This window comes from Hyla sarda, unplaced genomic scaffold, assembly GCF_029499605.1.
Source record: "Hyla sarda isolate aHylSar1 unplaced genomic scaffold, aHylSar1.hap1 scaffold_1506, whole genome shotgun sequence".
Lineage (NCBI taxonomy): Eukaryota > Metazoa > Chordata > Amphibia > Anura > Hylidae > Hyla > Hyla sarda.
The window spans coordinates 25,701-38,700 of record NW_026608140.1 but is presented as its reverse complement, the minus strand read 5'-3'; the positions used below and the strand labels follow the sequence as shown (position 1 = coordinate 38,700).

Sequence of the window (13,000 nt, the reverse complement as noted above, 5' to 3'; positions counted from 1 at the left end):
GTTGTTTAACACCTAGTGATGTCAGTGGTATTGAGTGACATCACAGCACAGTGCTAAGGCTCCTGGGCCTGGACACAGCAGCGGCTGCAATATCTCAACGGAGAATACGTTTATATCTATATGTGGTGTGTGCGCATATATATATATATATATATATATATATATATTATATATATATATTTCTCCGCCGAAATCACTTTTAAACCCATTTCCACCTTTTTTTCCCTTCTCTTCCTCTTACTTTTTTTTCACGTTTTTTTACGTTTTTCTCCTTTTCGCCTCTTTTCTGGGCGTATTATTCTTCTTTTTCTTCTTTTTTTTCGTCTAATGCATACCCCATCAGTGCAGCAATGCTTATTCAATACCGCCAGCAGATGGAGACACTGGGGGATAATTTTCTAAGGATTTATACTGATTTTTCCTGTCTGAATTTGTCGCACAGAAAGTTGCAGGCCAAATATGTGTGACATTTCTGCGACTTTAGCTTCTAGAGCATTTTTACAACATTATACATAGGTGCTGAATACATAAAAAGCGACTGTTTCAGCGACAGACAAGTCGCATCGGCTGAAAGTAGGCCAGAATGTCAGTCCATGTTGGAGCAGGTTTAGATACAGTCTAAAGCATAGATCTCAAAGTCTGTGCACAGAATTTAGCAAGGGCCTCGCACCTTCTGATGCATCAGGTAGGTGCACAATAGCATAGCCTAACCCTCTGTACTTTGGTCTATATTGATGCGGGACATAGACAGCCAGCTGATGACCAATCCATTAGTGCAATGGATGGCTGGAAGCATTTGTCTTTGCCTTTGCAATACCACAGAAGCAATGGCATGGTCAATGTACAGCAATGACACACCTGTGTGAACAGCCAGGAGACCCCCCCCCCCCCCCCATGTTATGTTACATAGTTACATAGTTAGTACGGTCGAAAAAAGACATATGTCCATCACGTTCAACCAGGGAATTAAGGGGTAGGGGTGTGGCGCGATATTGGGGAAGGGATGAGATTTTATATTTCTTCATAAGCATTAATCTTATTTTGTCAATTAGGAACATTCAGCACCCACCCGCTATCAAGGCAGCTGCCTATCATGTCATGCCCTACCTGCACAGGTGTGCTGGCTACTCAAATGATCCAATTAAGGAGGCCATTTAGTCAGCAGCAGCAGAAGTCCCTGTGCCTGGACGCTCCAACAGGGGCCAGACACAAGCAGAAGCAGAAGCAGCAGAAGCAGCAGCAGCACCACCTTTTGTTTTTTGGCTGCAGCAGCAGCAAGGGCCCACAGGCTGGCTAGCTGGCTAGCCAGCAAGCAGGTAGCAATGAAAGTAGGAATCTTTCTTTTTAACCCTGTAAGGGGGTGGTGCACTGTACCCGAAGATACTGCCATATCGGGTCAATGCATAGGGCGACGGAAGCAAGCTTCGAAATCGGCCCCCGTTCTCAAAAATCCATTTAATATATGGTCCCCAGATAGGGGACGTATCAGATATTAAACTGATAAGAACAGATACTACACTTGATCTTAGCCAAAAGGCCGAGAAGCGATAACCGTGAAAGGGGCGGGCCCAACAAGGTCCCCTTCATGGGCACTATCACTGCTTGCTGTCAGGGAGGCTGCCAGACAATTTTCCATGCACACTCTGGGCTGGGGGGCAGTCAACCACCAGTACACACAGCAGAACCTAAACCCATACCATTATTGCTAAGCAGCAAGACAGGGGCCCATTGCACTCCACGGGGCCTTTTTAAACTGCAATCCATAACCCGGATTTGCCAGGAACCCTTCTTACTCCTCCTACTTGCATGTGACACTGGGCTTAGGATCTGCATAGGAAACACACACACAAGCACACACCTACCTTTGTTGCCTGCAGATGCCTCCTTGGCTGTCCCCAAACGGTATCAAACCAACACCCACGGAAGCTGTTAAGCATAGAGGACATGCCTGCACCCCATTGGACTTACCTGTGTGGGTTAAATCCGGGTTATTTGACAACCTATGGCGGTGATGGTTCTGCTCAGGCAGAGCAGTGCTGATGCTCCTCATAAAGCTGTCGCTGCTGTGAAGGTTCTAGGTGACATCACAAATCCCTTTGGTTACATACACAACAAAGCTGGGTTGTTGTTGTTTACACTCTGCAAGGCCTGTGGAAGTGAGTGACATCATAGCACTGTAGTTCTGAGGGTTCAAGATGGATGCAACAAATCTCCTGTTGCTTCTATGAAGGCCGTAAAAGACGACATCACCAAACAGCTCCATAGTCACATACACAGCAAAGGAGAGATGTTGTTTACACCTAGTGATGTCAGTGGTATTGAGTGACATCACAGCACAGTGCTAAGGCTCCTGGGCCTGGACACAGCAGCGGCTGCAATATCTCAACGGAGAATACGTTTATATCTATATGTGTGTGTGCGCATATATATATATTATATATATATATATATATATATATATATATATATATATTTCTCCGCCGAAATCACTTTTAAACCCATTTCCACCTTTTTTTCCCTTCTCTTCCTCCTTACTTTTTTTTCACGTTTTTTACGTTTTTCTCCTTTTCGCCTCTTTTCTGGGCGTATTATTCTTCTTTTTCTTCTTTTTTTTTCGTCTAATGCATACCCCATCAGTGCAGCAATGCTTATTCAATACCGCCAGCAGATGGAGACACTGGGGGATAATTTTCTAAGGATTTATACTGATTTTTCCTGTCTGAATTTGTCGCACAGAAAGTTGCAGGCCAAATATGTGTGACATTTCTGCGACTTTAGCTTCTAGAGCATTTTTACAACATTATACATAGGTGCTGAATACATAAAAAGCGACTGTTCAGCGACAGACAAGTCGCATCGGCTGAAAGTAGGCCAGAATGTCAGTCCATGTTGGAGGCAGGTTTAGATACAGTCTAAAGCATAGATCTCAAAGTCTGTGCACAGAATTTAGCAAGGGCCTCGCACCTTCTGATGCATCAGGTAGGTGCACAATAGCATAGCCTAACCCTCTGTACTTTGGTCTATATTGATGCGGGACATAGACAGCCAGCTGATGACCAATCCATTAGTGCAATGGATGGCTGGAAGCATTTGTCTTTGCCTTTGCAATACCACAGAAGCAATGCATGGTCAATGTACAGCAATGACACACCTGTGTGAACAGCCAGGAGACCCCCCCCCCCCCCCCCATGTTATGTTACATAGTTACATAGTTAGTACGGTCGAAAAAAGACATATGTCCATCACGTTCAACCAGGGAATTAAGGGGTAGGGGTGTGGCGCGATATTGGGGAAGGGATGAGATTTTATATTTCTTCATAAGCATTAATCTTATTTTGTCAATTAGGAACATTCAGCACCCACCCGCTATCAAGGCAGCTGCCTATCATGTCATGCCCTACCTGCACAGGTGTGCTGGCTACTCAAATGATCCAATTAAGGAGGCCATTTAGTCAGCAGCAGCAGAAGTCCTGTGCCTGGACGCTCCAACAGGGGCCAGACACAAGCAGAAGCAGAAGCAGCAGAAGCAGCAGCAGCACCACCTTTTGTTTTTTGGCTGCAGCAGCAGCAAGGCCCACAGGGCTGGCTAGCTGGCTAGCCAGCAAGCAGGTAGCAATGAAAGTAGGAATCTTTCTTTTTAACCCTGTAAGGGGGTGGTGCACTGTACCCGAAGATACTGCCATATCGGGTCAATGCATAGGGCGACGGAAGCAAGCTTCGAAATCGGCCCCCGTTCTCAAAAATCCATTTAATATATGGTCCCCAGATAGGGGACGTATCAGATATTAAACTGATAAGAACAGATACTACACTTGATCTTAGCCAAAAGGCCGAGAAGCGATAACCGTGAAAGGGGCGGGCCCAACAAGGTCCCCTTCATGGGCACTATCACTGCTTGCTGTCAGGGAGGCTGCCAGACAATTTTCCATGCACACTCTGGGCTGGGGGGCAGTCAACCACCAGTACACACAGCAGAACCTAAACCCATACCATTATTGCTAAGCAGCAAGACAGGGGCCCATTGCACTCCCACGGGGCCTTTTTAAATGCAATCCATAACCCGGATTTGCCAGGAACCCTTCTTACTCCTCCTACTTGCATGTGACACTGGGCTTAGGATCTGCATAGGAAACACACACACAAGCACACACCTACCTTTGTTGCCTGCAGATGCCTCCTTGGCTGTCCCCAAACGGTATCAAACCAACACCCACGGGAAGCTGTAAGCATAGAGGACATGCCTGCACCCCATTGGACTTACCTGTGTGGGTTAAATCCGGGTTATTTGACAACCTATGGCGGTGATGGTTCTGCTCAGGCAGAGCAGTGCTGATGCTCCTCATAAAGCTGTCGCTGCTGTGAAGGTTCTAGGTGACATCACAAATCCCTTTGGTTACATACACAACAAAGCTGGGTTGTTGTTGTTTACACTCTGCAAGGCCTGTGGAAGTGAGTGACATCATAGCACTGTAGTTCTGAGGGTTCAAGATGGATGCAACAATCTCCTGTTGCTTCTATGAAGGCCGTAATAGACGACATCACCAAACAGCTCCATAGTCACATACACAGCAAAGGAGAGATGTTGTTTACACCTAGTGATGTCAGTGGTATTGAGTGACATCACAGCACAGTGCTAAGGCTCCTGGGCCTGGACACAGCAGCGGCTGCAATATCTCAACGGAGAATACGTTTATATCTATATGTGTGTGTGCGCATATATATATATATATATATATATATATATATATATATATATATATATATTTCTCCGCCGAAATCACTTTTAAACCCATTTCCACCTTTTTTTCCCTTCTCTTCCTCTTACTTTTTTTTCACGTTTTTTTACGTTTTTCTCCTTTTCGCCTCTTTTCTGGGCGTATTATTCTTCTTTTTCTTCTTTTTTTTCGTCTAATGCATACCCCATCAGTGCAGCAATGCTTATTCAATACCGCCAGCAGATGGAGACACTGGGGGATAATTTTCTAAGGATTTATACTGATTTTTCCTGTCTGAATTTGTCGCACAGAAAGTTGCAGGCCAAATATGTGTGACATTTCTGCGACTTTAGCTTCTAGAGCATTTTTACAACATTATACATAGGTGCTGAATACATAAAAAGCGACTGTTCAGCGACAGACAAGTCGCATCGGCTGAAAGTAGGCCAGAATGTCAGTCCATGTTGGAGCAGGTTTAGATACAGTCTAAAGCATAGATCTCAAAGTCTGTGCACAGAATTTAGCAAGGGCCTCGCACCTTCTGATGCATCAGGTAGGTGCACAATAGCATAGCCTAACCCTCTGTACTTTGGTCTATATTGATGCGGGACATAGACAGCCAGCTGATGACCAATCCATTAGTGCAATGGATGGCTGGAAGCATTTGTCTTTGCCTTTGCAATACCACAGAAGCAATGCATGGTCAATGTACAGCAATGACACACCTGTGTGAACAGCCAGGAGACCCCCCCCCCCCCCCATGTTATGTTACATAGTTACATAGTTAGTACGGTCGAAAAAAGACATATGTCCATCACGTTCAACCAGGGAATTAAGGGGTAGGGGTGTGGCGCGATATTGGGGAAGGGATGAGATTTTATATTTCTTCATAAGCATTAATCTTATTTTGTCAATTAGGAACATTCAGCACCCACCCGCTATCAAGGCAGCTGCCTATCATGTCATGCCCTACCTGCACAGGTGTGCTGGCTACTCAAATGATCCAATTAAGGAGGCCATTTAGTCAGCAGCAGCAGAAGTCCTGTGCCTGGACGCTCCAACAGGGGCCAGACACAAGCAGAAGCAGAAGCAGCAGAAGCAGCAGCAGCACCACCTTTTGTTTTTTGGCTGCAGCAGCAGCAAGGCCCACAGGGCTGGCTAGCTGGCTAGCCAGCAAGCAGGTAGCAATGAAAGTAGGAATCTTTCTTTTTAACCCTGTAAGGGGGTGGTGCACTGTACCCGAAGATACTGCCATATCGGGTCAATGCATAGGGCGACGGAAGCAAGCTTCGAAATCGGCCCCCGTTCTCAAAAATCCATTTAATATATGGTCCCCAGATAGGGGACGTATCAGATATTAAACTGATAAGAACAGATACTACACTTGATCTTAGCCAAAAGGCCGAGAAGCGATAACCGTGAAAGGGGCGGGCCCAACAAGGTCCCCTTCATGGGCACTATCACTGCTTGCTGTCAGGGAGGCTGCCAGACAATTTTCCATGCACACTCTGGGCTGGGGGGCAGTCAACCACCAGTACACACAGCAGAACCTAAACCCATACCATTATTGCTAAGCAGCAAGACAGGGGCCCATTGCACTCCCACGGGGCCTTTTTAAATGCAATCCATAACCCGGATTTGCCAGGAACCCTTCTTACTCCTCCTACTTGCATGTGACACTGGGCTTAGGATCTGCATAGGAAACACACACACAAGCACACACCTACCTTTGTTGCCTGCAGATGCCTCCTTGGCTGTCCCCAAACGGTATCAAACCAACACCCACGGGAAGCTGTAAGCATAGAGGACATGCCTGCACCCCATTGGACTTACCTGTGTGGGTTAAATCCGGGTTATTTGACAACCTATGGCGGTGATGGTTCTGCTCAGGCAGAGCAGTGCTGATGCTCCTCATAAAGCTGTCGCTGCTGTGAAGGTTCTAGGTGACATCACAAATCCCTTTGGTTACATACACAACAAAGCTGGGTTGTTGTTGTTTACACTCTGCAAGGCCTGTGGAAGTGAGTGACATCATAGCACTGTAGTTCTGAGGGTTCAAGATGGATGCAACAATCTCCTGTTGCTTCTATGAAGGCCGTAATAGACGACATCACCAAACAGCTCCATAGTCACATACACAGCAAAGGAGAGATGTTGTTTACACCTAGTGATGTCAGTGGTATTGAGTGACATCACAGCACAGTGCTAAGGCTCCTGGGCCTGGACACAGCAGCGGCTGCAATATCTCAACGGAGAATACGTTTATATCTATATGTGTGTGTGCGCATATATATATATATATATATATATATATATATATATATATATATATATATATTCTCCGCCGAAATCACTTTTAAACCCATTTCCACCTTTTTTTCCCTTCTCTTCCTCTTACTTTTTTTTCACGTTTTTTTACGTTTTTCTCCTTTTCGCCTCTTTTCTGGGCGTATTATTCTTCTTTTTCTTCTTTTTTTTCGTCTAATGCATACCCCATCAGTGCAGCAATGCTTATTCAATACCGCCAGCAGATGGAGACACTGGGGGATAATTTTCTAAGGATTTATACTGATTTTTCCTGTCTGAATTTGTCGCACAGAAAGTTGCAGGCCAAATATGTGTGACATTTCTGCGACTTTAGCTTCTAGAGCATTTTTACAACATTATACATAGGTGCTGAATACATAAAAAGCGACTGTTCAGCGACAGACAAGTCGCATCGGCTGAAAGTAGGCCAGAATGTCAGTCCATGTTGGAGCAGGTTTAGATACAGTCTAAAGCATAGATCTCAAAGTCTGTGCACAGAATTTAGCAAGGGCCTCGCACCTTCTGATGCATCAGGTAGGTGCACAATAGCATAGCCTAACCCTCTGTACTTTGGTCTATATTGATGCGGGACATAGACAGCCAGCTGATGACCAATCCATTAGTGCAATGGATGGCTGGAAGCATTTGTCTTTGCCTTTGCAATACCACAGAAGCAATGCATGGTCAATGTACAGCAATGACACACCTGTGTGAACAGCCAGGAGACCCCCCCCCCCCCCCATGTTATGTTACATAGTTACATAGTTAGTACGGTCGAAAAAAGACATATGTCCATCACGTTCAACCAGGGAATTAAGGGGTAGGGGTGTGGCGCGATATTGGGGAAGGGATGAGATTTTATATTTCTTCATAAGCATTAATCTTATTTTGTCAATTAGGAACATTCAGCACCCACCCGCTATCAAGGCAGCTGCCTATCATGTCATGCCCTACCTGCACAGGTGTGCTGGCTACTCAAATGATCCAATTAAGGAGGCCATTTAGTCAGCAGCAGCAGAAGTCCTGTGCCTGGACGCTCCAACAGGGGCCAGACACAAGCAGAAGCAGAAGCAGCAGAAGCAGCAGCAGCACCACCTTTTGTTTTTTGGCTGCAGCAGCAGCAAGGCCCACAGGGCTGGCTAGCTGGCTAGCCAGCAAGCAGGTAGCAATGAAAGTAGGAATCTTTCTTTTTAACCCTGTAAGGGGGTGGTGCACTGTACCCGAAGATACTGCCATATCGGGTCAATGCATAGGGCGACGGAAGCAAGCTTCGAAATCGGCCCCCGTTCTCAAAAATCCATTTAATATATGGTCCCCAGATAGGGGACGTATCAGATATTAAACTGATAAGAACAGATACTACACTTGATCTTAGCCAAAAGGCCGAGAAGCGATAACCGTGAAAGGGGCGGGCCCAACAAGGTCCCCTTCATGGGCACTATCACTGCTTGCTGTCAGGGAGGCTGCCAGACAATTTTCCATGCACACTCTGGGCTGGGGGGCAGTCAACCACCAGTACACACAGCAGAACCTAAACCCATACCATTATTGCTAAGCAGCAAGACAGGGGCCCATTGCACTCCCACGGGGCCTTTTTAAATGCAATCCATAACCCGGATTTGCCAGGAACCCTTCTTACTCCTCCTACTTGCATGTGACACTGGGCTTAGGATCTGCATAGGAAACACACACACAAGCACACACCTACCTTTGTTGCCTGCAGATGCCTCCTTGGCTGTCCCCAAACGGTATCAAACCAACACCCACGGGAAGCTGTAAGCATAGAGGACATGCCTGCACCCCATTGGACTTACCTGTGTGGGTTAAATCCGGGTTATTTGACAACCTATGGCGGTGATGGTTCTGCTCAGGCAGAGCAGTGCTGATGCTCCTCATAAAGCTGTCGCTGCTGTGAAGGTTCTAGGTGACATCACAAATCCCTTTGGTTACATACACAACAAAGCTGGGTTGTTGTTGTTTACACTCTGCAAGGCCTGTGGAAGTGAGTGACATCATAGCACTGTAGTTCTGAGGGTTCAAGATGGATGCAACAATCTCCTGTTGCTTCTATGAAGGCCGTAATAGACGACATCACCAAACAGCTCCATAGTCACATACACAGCAAAGGAGAGATGTTGTTTACACCTAGTGATGTCAGTGGTATTGAGTGACATCACAGCACAGTGCTAAGGCTCCTGGGCCTGGACACAGCAGCGGCTGCAATATCTCAACGGAGAATACGTTTATATCTATATGTGTGTGTGCGCTATATATATATATATATATATATATATATATATATATATATATATATATATTCTCCGCCGAAATCACTTTTAAACCCATTTCCACCTTTTTTTCCCTTCTCTTCCTCTTACTTTTTTTTCACGTTTTTTTACGTTTTTCTCCTTTTCGCCTCTTTTCTGGGCGTATTATTCTTCTTTTTCTTCTTTTTTTTCGTCTAATGCATACCCCATCAGTGCAGCAATGCTTATTCAATACCGCCAGCAGATGGAGACACTGGGGGATAATTTTCTAAGGATTTATACTGATTTTTCCTGTCTGAATTTGTCGCACAGAAAGTTGCAGGCCAAATATGTGTGACATTTCTGCGACTTTAGCTTCTAGAGCATTTTTACAACATTATACATAGGTGCTGAATACATAAAAAGCGACTGTTCAGCGACAGACAAGTCGCATCGGCTGAAAGTAGGCCAGAATGTCAGTCCATGTTGGAGCAGGTTTAGATACAGTCTAAAGCATAGATCTCAAAGTCTGTGCACAGAATTTAGCAAGGGCCTCGCACCTTCTGATGCATCAGGTAGGTGCACAATAGCATAGCCTAACCCTCTGTACTTTGGTCTATATTGATGCGGGACATAGACAGCCAGCTGATGACCAATCCATTAGTGCAATGGATGGCTGGAAGCATTTGTCTTTGCCTTTGCAATACCACAGAAGCAATGCATGGTCAATGTACAGCAATGACACACCTGTGTGAACAGCCAGGAGACCCCCCCCCCCCCCCATGTTATGTTACATAGTTACATAGTTAGTACGGTCGAAAAAAGACATATGTCCATCACGTTCAACCAGGGAATTAAGGGGTAGGGGTGTGGCGCGATATTGGGGAAGGGATGAGATTTTATATTTCTTCATAAGCATTAATCTTATTTTGTCAATTAGGAACATTCAGCACCCACCCGCTATCAAGGCAGCTGCCTATCATGTCATGCCCTACCTGCACAGGTGTGCTGGCTACTCAAATGATCCAATTAAGGAGGCCATTTAGTCAGCAGCAGCAGAAGTCCTGTGCCTGGACGCTCCAACAGGGGCCAGACACAAGCAGAAGCAGAAGCAGCAGAAGCAGCAGCAGCACCACCTTTTGTTTTTTGGCTGCAGCAGCAGCAAGGCCCACAGGGCTGGCTAGCTGGCTAGCCAGCAAGCAGGTAGCAATGAAAGTAGGAATCTTTCTTTTTAACCCTGTAAGGGGGTGGTGCACTGTACCCGAAGATACTGCCATATCGGGTCAATGCATAGGGCGACGGAAGCAAGCTTCGAAATCGGCCCCCGTTCTCAAAAATCCATTTAATATATGGTCCCCAGATAGGGGACGTATCAGATATTAAACTGATAAGAACAGATACTACACTTGATCTTAGCCAAAAGGCCGAGAAGCGATAACCGTGAAAGGGGCGGGCCCAACAAGGTCCCCTTCATGGGCACTATCACTGCTTGCTGTCAGGGAGGCTGCCAGACAATTTTCCATGCACACTCTGGGCTGGGGGGCAGTCAACCACCAGTACACACAGCAGAACCTAAACCCATACCATTATTGCTAAGCAGCAAGACAGGGGCCCATTGCACTCCCACGGGGCCTTTTTAAATGCAATCCATAACCCGGATTTGCCAGGAACCCTTCTTACTCCTCCTACTTGCATGTGACACTGGGCTTAGGATCTGCATAGGAAACACACACACAAGCACACACCTACCTTTGTTGCCTGCAGATGCCTCCTTGGCTGTCCCCAAACGGTATCAAACCAACACCCACGGGAAGCTGTAAGCATAGAGGACATGCCTGCACCCCATTGGACTTACCTGTGTGGGTTAAATCCGGGTTATTTGACAACCTATGGCGGTGATGGTTCTGCTCAGGCAGAGCAGTGCTGATGCTCCTCATAAAGCTGTCGCTGCTGTGAAGGTTCTAGGTGACATCACAAATCCCTTTGGTTACATACACAACAAAGCTGGGTTGTTGTTGTTTACACTCTGCAAGGCCTGTGGAAGTGAGTGACATCATAGCACTGTAGTTCTGAGGGTTCAAGATGGATGCAACAATCTCCTGTTGCTTCTATGAAGGCCGTAATAGACGACATCACCAAACAGCTCCATAGTCACATACACAGCAAAGGAGAGATGTTGTTTACACCTAGTGATGTCAGTGGTATTGAGTGACATCACAGCACAGTGCTAAGGCTCCTGGGCCTGGACACAGCAGCGGCTGCAATATCTCAACGGAGAATACGTTTATATCTATATGTGTGTGTGCGCATATATATATATATATATATATATATATATATATATATATATATATATATATTCTCCGCCGAAATCACTTTTAAACCCATTTCCACCTTTTTTTCCCTTCTCTTCCTCTTACTTTTTTTTCACGTTTTTTTACGTTTTTCTCCTTTTCGCCTCTTTTCTGGGCGTATTATTCTTCTTTTTCTTCTTTTTTTTCGTCTAATGCATACCCCATCAGTGCAGCAATGCTTATTCAATACCGCCAGCAGATGGAGACACTGGGGGATAATTTTCTAAGGATTTATACTGATTTTTCCTGTCTGAATTTGTCGCACAGAAAGTTGCAGGCCAAATATGTGTGACATTTCTGCGACTTTAGCTTCTAGAGCATTTTTACAACATTATACATAGGTGCTGAATACATAAAAAGCGACTGTTCAGCGACAGACAAGTCGCATCGGCTGAAAGTAGGCCAGAATGTCAGTCCATGTTGGAGCAGGTTTAGATACAGTCTAAAGCATAGATCTCAAAGTCTGTGCACAGAATTTAGCAAGGGCCTCGCACCTTCTGATGCATCAGGTAGGTGCACAATAGCATAGCCTAACCCTCTGTACTTTGGTCTATATTGATGCGGGACATAGACAGCCAGCTGATGACCAATCCATTAGTGCAATGGATGGCTGGAAGCATTTGTCTTTGCCTTTGCAATACCACAGAAGCAATGCATGGTCAATGTACAGCAATGACACACCTGTGTGAACAGCCAGGAGACCCCCCCCCCCCCCCATGTTATGTTACATAGTTACATAGTTAGTACGGTCGAAAAAAGACATATGTCCATCACGTTCAACCAGGGAATTAAGGGGTAGGGGTGTGGCGCGATATTGGGGAAGGGATGAGATTTTATATTTCTTCATAAGCATTAATCTTATTTTGTCAATTAGGAACATTCAGCACCCACCCGCTATCAAGGCAGCTGCCTATCATGTCATGCCCTACCTGCACAGGTGTGCTGGCTACTCAAATGATCCAATTAAGGAGGCCATTTAGTCAGCAGCAGCAGAAGTCCTGTGCCTGGACGCTCCAACAGGGGCCAGACACAAGCAGAAGCAGAAGCAGCAGAAGCAGCAGCAGCACCACCTTTTGTTTTTTGGCTGCAGCAGCAGCAAGGCCCACAGGGCTGGCTAGCTGGCTAGCCAGCAAGCAGGTAGCAATGAAAGTAGGAATCTTTCTTTTTAACCCTGTAAGGGGGTGGTGCACTGTACCCGAAGATACTGCCATATCGGGTCAATGCATAGGGCGACGGAAGCAAGCTTCGAAATCGGCCCCCGTTCTCAAAAATCCATTTAATATATGGTCCCCAGATAGGGGACGTATCAGATATTAAACTGATAAGAACAGATACTACACTTGATCTTAGCCAAAAGGCCGAGAAGCGATAACCGTGA

At 45.8% G+C, this 13,000-nt stretch overlaps 6 non-coding genes across 6 annotated transcripts; all 6 read right to left on the bottom strand.

Annotated features, from left to right (window-relative positions):
* Positions 1 to 1,358: 1,358 nt before the first annotated feature.
* LOC130309106 (U2 spliceosomal RNA) lies at positions 1,359 to 1,549 on the bottom strand. Its single transcript, XR_008857821.1, has one exon. It is a non-coding gene; the product is annotated as a U2 spliceosomal RNA (small nuclear RNA).
* A 2,102-nt stretch (positions 1,550 to 3,651) lies between these two features.
* Positions 3,652 to 3,842, bottom strand: LOC130309105 (U2 spliceosomal RNA). Its single transcript, XR_008857820.1, has one exon. It is a non-coding gene; the product is annotated as a U2 spliceosomal RNA (small nuclear RNA).
* Positions 3,843 to 5,938: 2,096 nt separating this feature from the next.
* On the bottom strand, positions 5,939 to 6,129 carry LOC130309104 (U2 spliceosomal RNA). Its single transcript, XR_008857819.1, has one exon. It is a non-coding gene; the product is annotated as a U2 spliceosomal RNA (small nuclear RNA).
* Positions 6,130 to 8,226: 2,097 nt separating this feature from the next.
* LOC130309103 (U2 spliceosomal RNA) lies at positions 8,227 to 8,417 on the bottom strand. The gene has a single exon (XR_008857818.1). It is a non-coding gene; the product is annotated as a U2 spliceosomal RNA (small nuclear RNA).
* Positions 8,418 to 10,513: 2,096 nt separating this feature from the next.
* On the bottom strand, positions 10,514 to 10,704 carry LOC130309102 (U2 spliceosomal RNA). The gene has a single exon (XR_008857817.1). It is a non-coding gene; the product is annotated as a U2 spliceosomal RNA (small nuclear RNA).
* A 2,097-nt stretch (positions 10,705 to 12,801) lies between these two features.
* LOC130309101 (U2 spliceosomal RNA) lies at positions 12,802 to 12,992 on the bottom strand. Its single transcript, XR_008857816.1, has one exon. It is a non-coding gene; the product is annotated as a U2 spliceosomal RNA (small nuclear RNA).
* Between the last annotated feature and the right edge of the window lie 8 nt (positions 12,993 to 13,000).